Source organism: Amborella trichopoda, chromosome 9 (genome assembly GCF_054954075.1).
Source record: "Amborella trichopoda isolate Santa Cruz 75 chromosome 9, AtrichopodaSantaCruz75HAP2 v2.0, whole genome shotgun sequence".
Classification (NCBI taxonomy): domain Eukaryota; kingdom Viridiplantae; phylum Streptophyta; class Magnoliopsida; order Amborellales; family Amborellaceae; genus Amborella; species Amborella trichopoda.
This window is the reverse complement of record NC_142344.1, coordinates 10,216,951-10,230,105: the sequence shown is the minus strand read 5'-3', so window position 1 is coordinate 10,230,105 and position 13,155 is coordinate 10,216,951. Positions and strand designations below refer to the sequence as shown.

Below are 13,155 nucleotides of genomic sequence, written 5' to 3'. Positions count from 1 at the left end.
CAAAGTAGCCGGGAAACCGATGGCGTGGAGTTCTTTTATCGAAACATATGATCTTGTTGGCCAGAAGAAAGGAGTAACAAGAGGATTTCGAGGAGATAATTTCATTTTTTTTGTAGAAAAATAGGAGGAAGAGGTACAAAACTGGAAGAATATATTCGAATTTTCCCTTTAACAAACAGCTTTTGCACAAAATCATCGTCAAATAAAAATCATTATATAAAAAAAAACAACTGTTGCACAAAATTTGAACATTGTATATTCTCTCCTGTCTTGAGGTATTGACCCAAAATATCACCAAAAAACATAGACGAGGACAGCCCGTGACCGTGAGCTATAGAATCCGCACTTAGCGGGTTGGCAAGCTTGTATGGGAAGCTGTGACCCCACCCACATATAAAGTGCACGTGATCCCACTTTTTAGTAGTTCGATTTCAATCGACAACTAGGATTTGCTCAGTCACAAATCATGCCAATTACTGTCTGATTTTTTATTTTTTCTATAAAAATATTTTTGAGTGAATTTGGGCATACCATATTCTTATTGAGACGCACTTAGAAAACAAAAATTTATTATAAAAATAAAGGGAAATGACCTTGTGTGACCCTCCACATCCATGTGTGTAGGACCCCAATGGATCACCATTAAATTTGATTAAGGTCTCTAGAAAAATCAAGTCTCACACCTATGTGATAACGTTTTTAGAGATCTGTGTCAAATTTAATGATGTTCCTTTGAGGTCCTACACACATGGGTGTGGGAGGGTCTCATAAGATCATTACTCAAAAATAAATGATGAAAATGCCCCTGAAAGATTTAGAGGTATTTTTGTAATTATATATATATATATATATATATATATATATATTAACCATGTGTGCCCTTGTTAAATGTATGCATCTGCCGATTTTTGCTACAAAATGATTAGTAGAATATAAACAAAAAATGGTCTGAGTCATCAGATCATGATCTGACGCTCATGAGCCAACTTGTAACATTATGACTCTAGCCATCCCAACCATCTAATCAAATCTAATAGCTGAGGCTGAGAATAAGGCTTATATATTTTTGTTTTTGGGTAGAACAATGGGGATTACAGGCCCTTACCGATTTGTAATGGAGTTAATTTTTTTGAAACTGTCAATGAGAATGGAGGCTATGACCTTTTAAAAAGAGCTCATGACCTTATGTTCTATAAAGTAAGTAATGGAACATTTATGTCCTTACCAAAATGGAATTTCTACCCCAAGGTAGAGTCACATGCGTAGTGGGGTCACAAGCGTGCAATGCAGGTGCGGTGGGGTGGGGTGGGGTTGGGCAGGGCGTTTGCGTAAGGAAGTGGTCTCTCTATGTGGGCGTGTGATGGGCTTGGCCACCATGTGTGCAGTGCTTAGAGAGAGAAAAAGAGAGAGGTCAGCACGGAAGCTGTCCAAATTTCCATAACTATATTGTCCTGTAGTCATTATGAAAACATTTATACAGAGCCTAGGTTCTAAGCAATTAAATTAGAACCATCTAAAAAATTTCATTAGAAAATATAGAGCCTAGGTTCTAAACAATCAAATTAGAACCATCTAAAAAATTTCATTAGAAAAAGTTGTTTCGATGGTTAAATATCCTCAAATCGATCATCTCGTCATCAAGATGTATGGACATGGATTTTAAGTTTTGAAAATAGGGCATCTTCTTGTAATGCATTTTTGAACCGTCATCAATTTTCAAGATTTCAATTTTTCATAGATTGCAAGATCTATACTATTTTTTACGCTTTAATTTTTGTAATTAAAGATGAAAATATATTTTAAACTTATCATAAAAATTTTTATATTAAAAATACATTTCTCAATACTATTTAAAAGTACGCTTTAGTTTGATTGTTTAGATCCTTGGATCTATACAAACCTTACCTTAAAGCATGAAAACAATGTTATCATTCATGATAAACTACAAATTAGTTAACCCCGATAATACTCTCTCTCTAGGCATGCTACTGTACAAGGCATTTAATTACAATCTTCTATTCATCCGTTCTCTCTCTCATCGTAATTGTTAGATTCTCAATTTTTAACATTTTTTTTCTTTTTGTTAGCTTCTCAATGTTTAACAATGTTGTGAAGCCAAGGGGTTTGAGCCATGCCATGTTTGGAATGCGCTTATTGTGGCTTCAACGAGGTTTTGTGTTCAACTCCTATGTTCGGCAAGTAGGGCTGTAAATCGGTCAAGAGCCAGCCGGTCCAAGTTAATTGGAACCAAAATAAAATAATATAATTTTTTTTATATAATTTATGATGGAAAATTTTTATATAAGGTTGAAACTTTAAAAAGTAGAAATAAAGTGAACCTCAAAAATCAATCATAAAAAGAAAGTTGTTTTGATGTTCTTTCTAAATGATCATCTTAACATCGAGATGTATGAATCTGAAAAGAAAAAACATTTCGAGTCTCAAAAATAATTTATCTTGCCCATTTTCAAGATTTTCATGTATTTATATATCTACTTGATTTGAACTATTTTTAAAATTTCAAAATTTATAATTAAATATAAAAACATATCAATTAATAACATATCCATGAAAAATATTAAGTAGGCAGTGTGATGAAAAATGTTAATTAGATCTTTTTGATTTGTAAAAAATAAAATAAAAAATAAAACACTACAAGACAATTGTGACCGTGTGATGAACTTTGAACGGTGATGAAGTCAGGTGAAATTACTATTCATTTTCGCCTATAAAAGTTTTATAGTATCTTCCATCCATGTATATGTCAGACTTATACCGCAACAAGGACCAAATCCCCAATAGGAGTCCAAGATCAAGGTTAAGTAAGCCTATCCAGGCCAGGACTAGACTAGCCGGGAACAACGGGCGAAATCTTTCTGACTATGCAAAAGAAGGTTCATGGATAGTAATCCCACTAGACCAAAATGTACATTTGGCGTAACAGCCAGATAACTTAGTTAGCGGGATTTTAGGACGTGATATTTTTTAAATCTTATTTGCTTCACCTTGTAATGTAATTCAAAAGAAATGATGATAATTGGGAGGCATTTAAAGGTATGCGGGCCGGGCCCTACATTGTTATGGCCCAAGGCCCAAATCTAACACGAGAACCTAGCCCCAAACCAGGCTTGATTTATCGGGTTTGTGCCGTAGCCTCATAACCATGATTTGGGTTTGCGGCATGTTCGAGCCTCATAACCATGACTTTGGGTCAGGCCCAGGCCGAGCTTGAATCTAGATTTTTGGACCAGGGTGGCCCTAGACCAACCCATTTCGATCGATTCTGATTTCTCTGGCCTGGCTTAGGCCCAAACTCAACCCATTTCGATCGATTCTGATTTCTCTGGCCTGGCTTAGGCCCAAACTCAACCCATTAACAGGCCTCGAATATTAGTGGATATATGGAGATGAAAATGAGCACCAAATTGATTATTTTTAAAGCAAGGTTCTAAAAAACAAAATCGACTAGGGGTTCTTTCCAAATCTACTCAGGCGATTCTCGAGTCGAATGGTCACATCAAAATCCAATAAAAAATAAAAAGATTACAAAACCTAAGGGAATCAAGTAGTTTTGGGATTTCTCAAGCTGGAATCGCCTACCCATAAGTTCTAAGCTAACTACGACGATTCCAAGTTGACTTAGGGGTGTTTGGAAATTAAAAATTTGGTTACCAGACACCAAAATTTATTAAAAATTGTAGTATTTTCTAATTTAGCAACTGAAAAGTGCTGAAAGGAAGTCCAAGAAACGTGGACTATGTTCACCCTGAATGGAAAAGCAAATTGCTCAAAAAACAGGAAACACGGAGTTCTCAATTGTTTTGGACTGTTTGGTCATTATGAAAATGTGATACAAAACTTCTTATATTTTTTTTTTCCCTAAAATCATATGAAGATGAAATTTATTAGTTATGTACACCTAGTTTGGTATTTTTTTTAATTATATAAAATAAAATAGGAAAGATTTTGTATAGAACCCTAATTCCCTATCTTATTTCATGGTAGACCCTTTTTTTTATTGTTCTTTCAAAGCACATAAAATTTTTTTTAAAGATTTCACCGTACCTCTCATCTTTTATCTCCCTCATTTATTCACTTTTGAAGATAAAAATTAACCCCAATAAACTTTTTTATACCAATACAACACCGATTAAGAAGTATAAGTTGGCTCAAATAGAAATAGAGAGAAAAGATATGGGGATTTATGGTCTTATCGATGGTATGACCATTGACATAATAGAATGGAAGAATATGATTCTTGTTGGCAACCCAAAATAGTTGTGACAAGGCTCTGATGATGATGATGAGATCGTCCGTTTCGATAGAGCTTCCATGGATGAGCTATGGTTTCGAAATATCATTCATTTAACAAATATTATCATTCTATTAATGAAAACTTTAATCATTGGTAGAAATTGGCTAATTTCAGATTTCCTAATGTATAAAATTTCAACTTAAACCAAATATAATTTTTCAAAAATCCCCGTATCTTGACTGGGTAACTAAACACAATATTTTCTATCACCAGATACTCAAATTTCTACCTTCCAAATTTAAGAATTAGAAGTCTCCAACTATTATTCGAGCTTCCACAAGCCAAATGCCCTCTCAAAGAGTTAATTTGGAACCACAATTTTAATAAAACATCGACTGCTACTACCACCGCTATATATCTTTACATCGTCACGGGCTTTAGAATAAGCACGAATTATTTTTTGACAAATAAAAAATTGGACCATTTTTCGATTTGTTAGTGTCATCCTTGCGCAAAGGCCATGCTAATCTTATCTGTATCGTTCTAATTTTATAGGATGTCTCCAAAGAGACAAGCACGAATTATTACGGAGGCCTTTCTCAAACTCCTTAAACAATCTCATGAAACGGTCAATATCTAAATGCAACACTTTGAAAGGTAAGATGTTCTTATGGGATTGTCTACAAAAAAACTATTTATTTTTATTATATGGAGGTTGCAATCATTCCTACTCATTAAATGTCAAATTGGATGGTTTGGGATGAGTCACGAAGTTTAAATTTTTTTTAGAACTTTGTGTTTATTTAATGACACTCTTACAGCCACCTATTGAAAAAAACCGCAGTACCCTATTCTAATGTAACACTAGTATATAAAATATTTTTACACGTCTCAAGATTTTATATGTATGTGATTTTAACATTTAAAATCTTGCAGCATCTTGAATCCTATTTCCAACAGGATCTCTCTCCCTAAACCGACGATTATTTACACGATCGTTTATTTCTTTCCTACGTGTAACGCACGCTATCCAACTAGTAAACTAGAAAGCATGTATAATTTTGTTTAATGCATTTCTTCATAATATAGTAGATAAGGAAACGAACTGGTATCATTGAAAACCAATCTGGATCCGTGGATTCCATTCGGGTTAGGTATTTTTTTAAAATAATGGTTGCAACTTATAAGTCCTAGGCTCAAATTTTCCTTCATTAAACACTTGTTCCGGTTCTTTAACCATTGGAATGGCACACGACAAAACTAGGAAAATAAGAACGAAAATTATTAAACCTTTGTCTAGTAGTATATCATCGGCAATTAAATTTAACGAAAGTTTATTAAAAAGTCTCATTTTATTATCAAAATTTAAAAAACCGTTCCTTATATTTTATATTTTACGCTCAAGTCCCACTTTTTGCGAATGCAAATTGTATTTTCATTATACAAAGGTGAGAGAGAAGCCATTTGATAGATTGAAACACTATATACTTTTGGGAAAAAGTTTATATAAAGTCTAGGCTCTAAACCATCACATTAGAGCCTACCTCAAAAATTTCACTACAAAATGTTGTTTTGGTGCCCAAATATTCTCAAATTGATAATCTAGACATCAAGATGCATAGACATGAGAAAAAATGGATTTCAAGTTTTGGAAATAGTTCATCTTATAACACATTTTTGGACCGTCAATTTTCATGATTTTTAGTTTTGAAACCACATTTCTCGACGTTAATTGAATGAGCGTTTTACTTGATTGTTTAGAGCCTCGGCTCTATACAAACTGCATCCTTTTTTTTATTTATTGCTGTTGATATTTGAATGCGATAAAAACCCCATTAAAGTTTAAACTATCATTTTAATTATTACGATCCGAGACAAAAAAAAAAGTAGCCTGCAAAGGCAAAATTGTGTCTGTACCTTATGAATTATTTCTGACCAAATATTAAGCGTGCGTCCTGTATAAGGGCCCCGTGCATTACATGAAAGAACAAGATGTTTTTCAAATGCATAAGGGAGCATGTGATGTGTACACTACATGACACATGTTGTTGGTGCTTCGTATGGGGCCCAAAACAATCAAAGTAAGACGTGTCTTGAAATAGTATCGAAGATGTTCTAGCACCGACAATCTTTTGTGATGGATTGAAAATTTATTTTTATATCTAATTATGAACACTTGAAAACAATGGTTTAAAAACCGGATCGGTGACCCGGATCGGGCTTTTCAAAAACCGATCCGGATCGGCGAATCGGCGATCCGGATCGGCGAATCGGCGGTCCGGATCGGAATCGGGTGAATCGGTCAGAATAAAGCTTCAAAAAAATCCGAAAAAATTATTAAAATTCATTATAAATATTGTTTTTTAGGAATTCAATAAAAAATGAGGGTACTCCATTAAGAATTTTCATGTTTTTGGATGAATATGCGAATATTGATATGTCCTATGTTTGGCAATTTTTTTACCTTTGCTAGCATTAAGAATTGCCACCATCTGTTTTTTTACATTACTAGGGACACTAGTGCATGCAGAAACTTCTCCCTTAACCCCTGCCAAGTGTTGCTTGAACCTATGTACCCCACTACTTATCACTCTTTGACAGTAATTACAAACAATTTTGTCTTTCTTGTTGAGATCAAGTCTGACCCCATGTTGCCATGCAGGGTCTTCTATAGATCTTGACATGATTCAACTGTTTTAAGATGTAAAAAGTTTAAATTAACCTGACAGTTCAAAAAGAAAAATAATCACAATATGTAGTGATAATATGTTGCGGTAGTTCATGTAGTCATATTCGTTGTTATTTGTTATTGCAAAATACCTTTTTTGACAATAATATTTCGTACATATCAATTACAAACATTTAGAATAATACAAAATGCAAGCTCCAAACATGGCTACAACTCAATTATCAAGAACATACATTTTTTGCATTAAAAAATTAATAATAAAAACAATTCTTCAAAGAGCCGGCTAACATCAGTCATTCCAACTTAAAAATCCATGAACAACAAATAAAAAAAATACAGTTTTGTATTGAAAATATAATAACATGCATTTTTTTGCATAAATAATCCATCAACATACAATTTTTTCAACCAAAACTTTAACAATAAAAATTTAAAATATGGTTTAATACCTCATGATAATTAAAACCTTGTCACGATTTTCACATCTTTTCGGAAAATCATCAATTTTCAAAAAATTCGATCATGAAAAAAAAAAAAAAAAAAATTACAGCAAACTCAAACAATAAAAATTAAAAATTAGGTTTAAATGTTTAATACATCATGATAATCAAAACTTTATCACGATTTTCACATCTTTTCGAAAAATCATCATTTTTCAAAAAATTCGATCATGGATAAAAAGAAATTAAAAAAAAAAGTACAGCAAATTTTCAAAAAATTCGATCATGGATTAAAAAAAAAATTAACAAATTTTCAAAAAGTTCGATCATGGATTAAAAAAAAAAATTCATAAATTTTCTAAAAATTCGATCATGGATTACAAAAAATTCGATCATGGATTACATAAAATTCGATCATGGATTACATAAAATTCGATCATGGATTACAAAAAAAAAAAAAAACATAAAAAAACAAAAAATTCGATCGTGGATTACAAGAACAAAAAAAAACAATTCCATCATGGATTACAAAAAATTCAATCATGGGTTACAAAAAAAAAAAAAACACAAAAAATTCGATCAAGGATTACAAGTAAAAAAAACAAATTGATCATGGATTACAAAAAAGTTGATCATGGATTACAGAAAATTCGATCATGGATTACAAAAAATTCGATCATGGATTACATAAAATTCGATCATGGATTACAAAAAAGTCGATCATGGATTACAGAAAATTCTATCATGGATTACAAGAAATTCGTTCATGGATTACATAAAATTCGATCATGCATTACAAAAAAAAAAAACAAAAAAAAACAAAAAATTCGATCGTGGATTACTAAAAAAGAAAAAAACAATTACATCATGGATAACAAAAAATTCAATCATAGATTACAAAAAACTCTATCATGGGTTACATAAAAAACAAAAAACAAAAAATTCGATCATGGATTACAAAAACAAACAAACATTTCGATCATGGATTACAAAACATTCGATCATGGATTACAAAAAATTCTATCATGGGTTACAAAAATAAAAAATAAAAAATAAAATTCGATCATGGATTACAAGAAAAAAAAAACAAACATTTTGATCATGGATTACAAAAAATTCGATCATAGATTACAAAAAATTCTATCATGGGCTACAAAAAAAAAAAAAAAAAAAAAAAAAAAAAAAAAAAAAAAAAAAAAAAAAAAAAAAAAAAAAAAATTGTTCTTCACAGAGTCGTTTTACATAAGCGATTTTAACTCAAAAATTCACCTCCAAGTGAATAAATTACATCCAATTGACTATATTTTCTGATAAACAACAATATAAGGAATCAAAAACCTAAATTTTTAACACATTATTTCTAATATATCATGAAAACAAAATCAAAAGGCGGAAAAAAAAAAAAAAAAACAGCGGAATTTTTTTCCCCTGACATCTCACTGTTCATATCAAATTTCTTGCTGTAATTGACCAGATTACGTAAAATTAAAAATTTTAAATCATACTAGACACAATAAAGATTAAAAACCCTAATTATTGAACTCATTTTGTTCAAAATATACCATGAAATAAATCAAATGGCGGAAAAACAAAAAAACCCAAAGTTCTTACCTGTTTTTGTGAACCGAAGCCTTCAATCTCCAAAAAAGTCTGTTTTTCTCAACGATTTTCACAAATTAGTAACAAAATCTTTTGATTCACAGCTTTAAGATCAATATGCCAACAAATTTTGAAAGATTCATGCCCTATTTGGCATGAAATTTCAAAAATGGCGGAAACCCTAAACCCCGAATTTTTCTTGATCCAAAAAAAACCAATTTTTCCACCATTAAATCGTTAAAAAAGCTGAATAAAGCTGTTTACAGCCTGAAAAACAGATCACGTGCCGAAAAAAACAAAAAAAATGATCAAAAAATGACAAATTTGAAAAAAATCCGTGAAGAACACTGTGCAACCCGTGTTCTTCACGGACTCGCCGATTCCGCACAGTGAATCGGCGAGTCACTGTGCGGAATCGTCCGGTTCTCTCTAGAACCGGACGATTCCCGATTTTTGAACCGATCCGGTCCCTTTTTCACGAATTCCGAGTCGAACCGGGCGAGTCCGGTTCGACTCGGCGATTTTTAAAACGCTGCTTGAAAATATTGAAAATTAAAGGTCTAAATAATGCATTACAAGATGCACTATTACCAAGACTTGAAGTCTCAAGGTTAAGATGATCGGATTTGAAGGATTTTAGCATTGAAACAACTTTTTCTATTGATTTTTTAGGTACACTTTAATTTGATTGTCTAAGGTCTCAACCTTATATAAACTTTTTCTTTTTTTTAATAATAACTTAAAAATGTGTCATTAACCTTTGTCAAAATATACAAGTATGTAGTTTTCTTCCCAAAATCATAATAGCACCATGAAGAGTGTTGGCGTGAAGCCGTGTTGGATATGGTATCCTTGATTTTAGGAACTCATCTATTTCATAGTAACCCTTTATTCCTGTATTAATGGGCACCCTTTTTTATGGTGTATGAATCTTTTGGAGTTTTGTATAGCATGTGATTTCTATTGGGAGAAGCAAAGTTTTTCCAAACCTAAAAAGTTCGAAAGAAGACCAATAGGAATAGGAAAAAAAAAGAGTGAGGCATCATGTGAATAGCCTCTTGGCTTTATAAAAGTAGTTTTTATAGAGAGAGAAAATAATAGATGCAAATATAGAGAAAAAAATTAGGTTTGTTTAGTGCTTAAGTAGATGTTCTAGAGCGGGAAAGATCTTAGGGCTTGAGAGAGAGCTTGTATCCATTGTATTCACCATACTTGCGAGGTATTTTTCTGATTAGTGGAAGTAAACTTTATTGTCCTGTGAATGTAGGTAGCTTGCCAAGCTACGTAAAATTTTGTAGTCTCTTCTTTTAATTTTCGACATTATTTTTGTTTTCCTTGTTTTCCCCAAACCTTGGTTTCTGCCCTCTACAATTGGTATCAGAGCTTTAAGGTTTAAGATCTTTGCTAGGCATAAGGTTTGTGACATATCACAGATCTTTGAAGATGGTTGGAGGAAGTTCAGCCAGATAAGAAATTTCAAAATTTAATGGTTCAGGTTTCTCAACCTAGAAATTAAAGATGCATGCCGTTAAAATGATTGTGTAGTAGCTTTAAAAGGCAGAGAAAATAAACTTGAAAAGATGAATGATGAAGAATATAATGAGATTGATGAATTGGCCAGAGCAGATATTTTCTTCATGTTTGATGAGTCTGTTTCATTTAATATGTCATCTAAAATTGTTGTGAAAGATTTATAGGACAAGCTGAAAAATACTTATGAAGGTAAATCTCTTCCTAATAAAATCTCTCTTTGTTGAAGACTTTACAATCTCAAGATGAGTGATAATGCATCTTTGTAAGGGCACTTGAATGAGTTTAATACCTTAATTAGTAAATTGATGTCACTAGATGTAAAAATTGATGAAAAAGATAAGGCAACTATATTACATTGTTCTATGTCGATATCGTGGGATGGATTTTATGAATCTCAGTAGAGCAAAATCTCTTGAAATCGATTATGTTGTTTCAACACTTCTAACAAAGGAGTTAAGGCAAAAGCCCGGTCAAGATTCCTCTGGGAATATGTTTGTAGCACGATGAAGACTAGTAGAGAGAACTACAATAAGAGATTAGTCAATATCCAAATCCAGAGGGAGTAGGAAAGTGAAGTGTTTGAACTGTGAAAAATTAGGCCATGTGAAAAAAGATTGTAAGACATGAAAAATGAGTGAGGAAACTCCTAATCTGGTTCTACTGAGAAGCCTAATTCAAATGATTATCAAAGAAATCTAATAGAATAAATTGAGTTTTCTGAAGAAGGAGAAGAGTTGTTTGTAAATAGGGGTGAAGTTTTTTAGTATTGGCTACTTGATTCAAGTACATCCTTTGGCATGACTCCACATAGGGATTGGTTATATAGGTACCAACCATGTGATGGATGTATTGTTTACATGATAAACAATTACTCCAGTAAAATAGTAGGAGTTGGAGATGTGAGAATCAAGATGTTCAATAGAGTCATATGCACAATTCCGGGTGTCAGATATATTCTAGGTCTCAGAATGAGTCTCTTATCTTTGGAAAAATTTGATGAGCAAAGCTTCAAATTTATAGGTGAAAAGAAATGTCTAAAAATTTCAAAGGGAGTACTAGTTGTTGCAAAAGGAGAGTTAGAACACAATTTATATAGATTGTTGGTATAACGATTTTGAGATATGCCGATATTGCAAAGGTGGACTCCGTCATGACATGACATACAAGTTTGGGTCGCATGAGAGAGCGTGGAGTCAAGGTACTTCTCGATAAAAACCTTCTCATTGGTTTAAAATATTTTAATGTAGATTTGTTCGAGTCATGCTTATTGGGAAAGCATAACAAATTGCATTTTTCTTTCTCCATCGTTAAAAGTATGAATTTGTTGAAATTGAATCATTTGGATTCATGAGAATTACATGTTAGTTCTATGGGGGGTGCTGCATATTTTGTCACTTTTATTGATGATTTTTAAGAAAAATGTAAGTTTATATGCTGAAAAAGAAATCATATGGCTTCAATTGTTTCAAAAAATTTAAGGCATTGTTAGAAAATCAGAAAAGTAAGAGCATCAAGTGTATAAGAATTGATAGTGCGAGAGAATTTTGTTCTGGTAAATTTAATAATTTTTGTAATGAGCATGGTATTGCTAGGAAGTTGATAGTTCTTGGAACACCTCGACAGAATGGTAGTATTGGGATGAATCTGACCATTATGGAGCGTGCCAAGTGTATGTTGAGCGCTATAGGGTCAGAGCAGTATTTCTAGGAATAAGCAGTTCGTACAACTTGTTTCCTAATTTTTAAGTCTCCCAATTCTGCTATTAACTACAAGACATTAAAAACGTGTAAACTTGTGATTATTTTTTCCTTGATGCATATACTTTGATTCCAAAGGAGGAGAGAACTAAGTTGGATGCAAAATCCAAAAAGTGTGTTTTCTTGACTATATTATGGTACATAGGGATATAGATTGTAGGATCCTATTGACCACAATATTCTAGTTAGACGAGATGTTGCTTTCAATGAAAATTCCATGTAAAAAAAGAACGATGAGGTAGATGCAAAAACTATTAAGATGGAATGCACCCATGGCAACCGGTGAGATAGTGGTCAGATCAAGAACTTGAAATTGCCCAAATGCTTGAAGAATATTTAGATAGTGTCGATTAAGAAGATCTAATAGCCCTAAAAAAGCTCATATGAAGCTTAACGACTATATCTTATCCACTGCTTGCTTAACAGATGAGGGTGAGCCGATTTCTTATCGTGCAGCGTATGAGGTCGAGGAAGCCGATCAATGGAGAGCATCTATGGAAGAAGAGATGGATGACTTACAAAAAAAGTAAAACATGAGACATCGTCGAATTATCAAAGGGGAAAAAGACAATTGATTGCAGGTGGGTCTTTAAAAAATAAGAAAGGCTCAGAAATCAAGTATTGATTTTGATGAGATTTTTTTTTATGCTGTGCATATGTCCATTATTAGAGTTTACTTAAGTTGACTTGGCTATGACTGCTGTTTTTGATATAGAGTTGGAAAAATTAGATGTGGAAACTGTATTTTTGCATAGTGACTTAAAACAGGTGCCGAAGCATCAGTACAAACGATTGACTCTTTATGTTAAACTTGAATGTTTGGAGATGTGAAACTGACCAACACTTTTATATCTTCTTTTATTAAACATTTGTTCTGGTTCT

General features: G+C 32.5%; 1 non-coding gene across 1 annotated transcript; it reads right to left on the bottom strand.

The window, feature by feature from the left end:
- Positions 1 to 4,724: 4,724 nt before the first annotated feature.
- LOC148780362 (U6 spliceosomal RNA) lies at positions 4,725 to 4,827 on the bottom strand. The gene has a single exon (XR_016041830.1). It is a non-coding gene; the product is annotated as a U6 spliceosomal RNA (small nuclear RNA).
- Between the last annotated feature and the right edge of the window lie 8,328 nt (positions 4,828 to 13,155).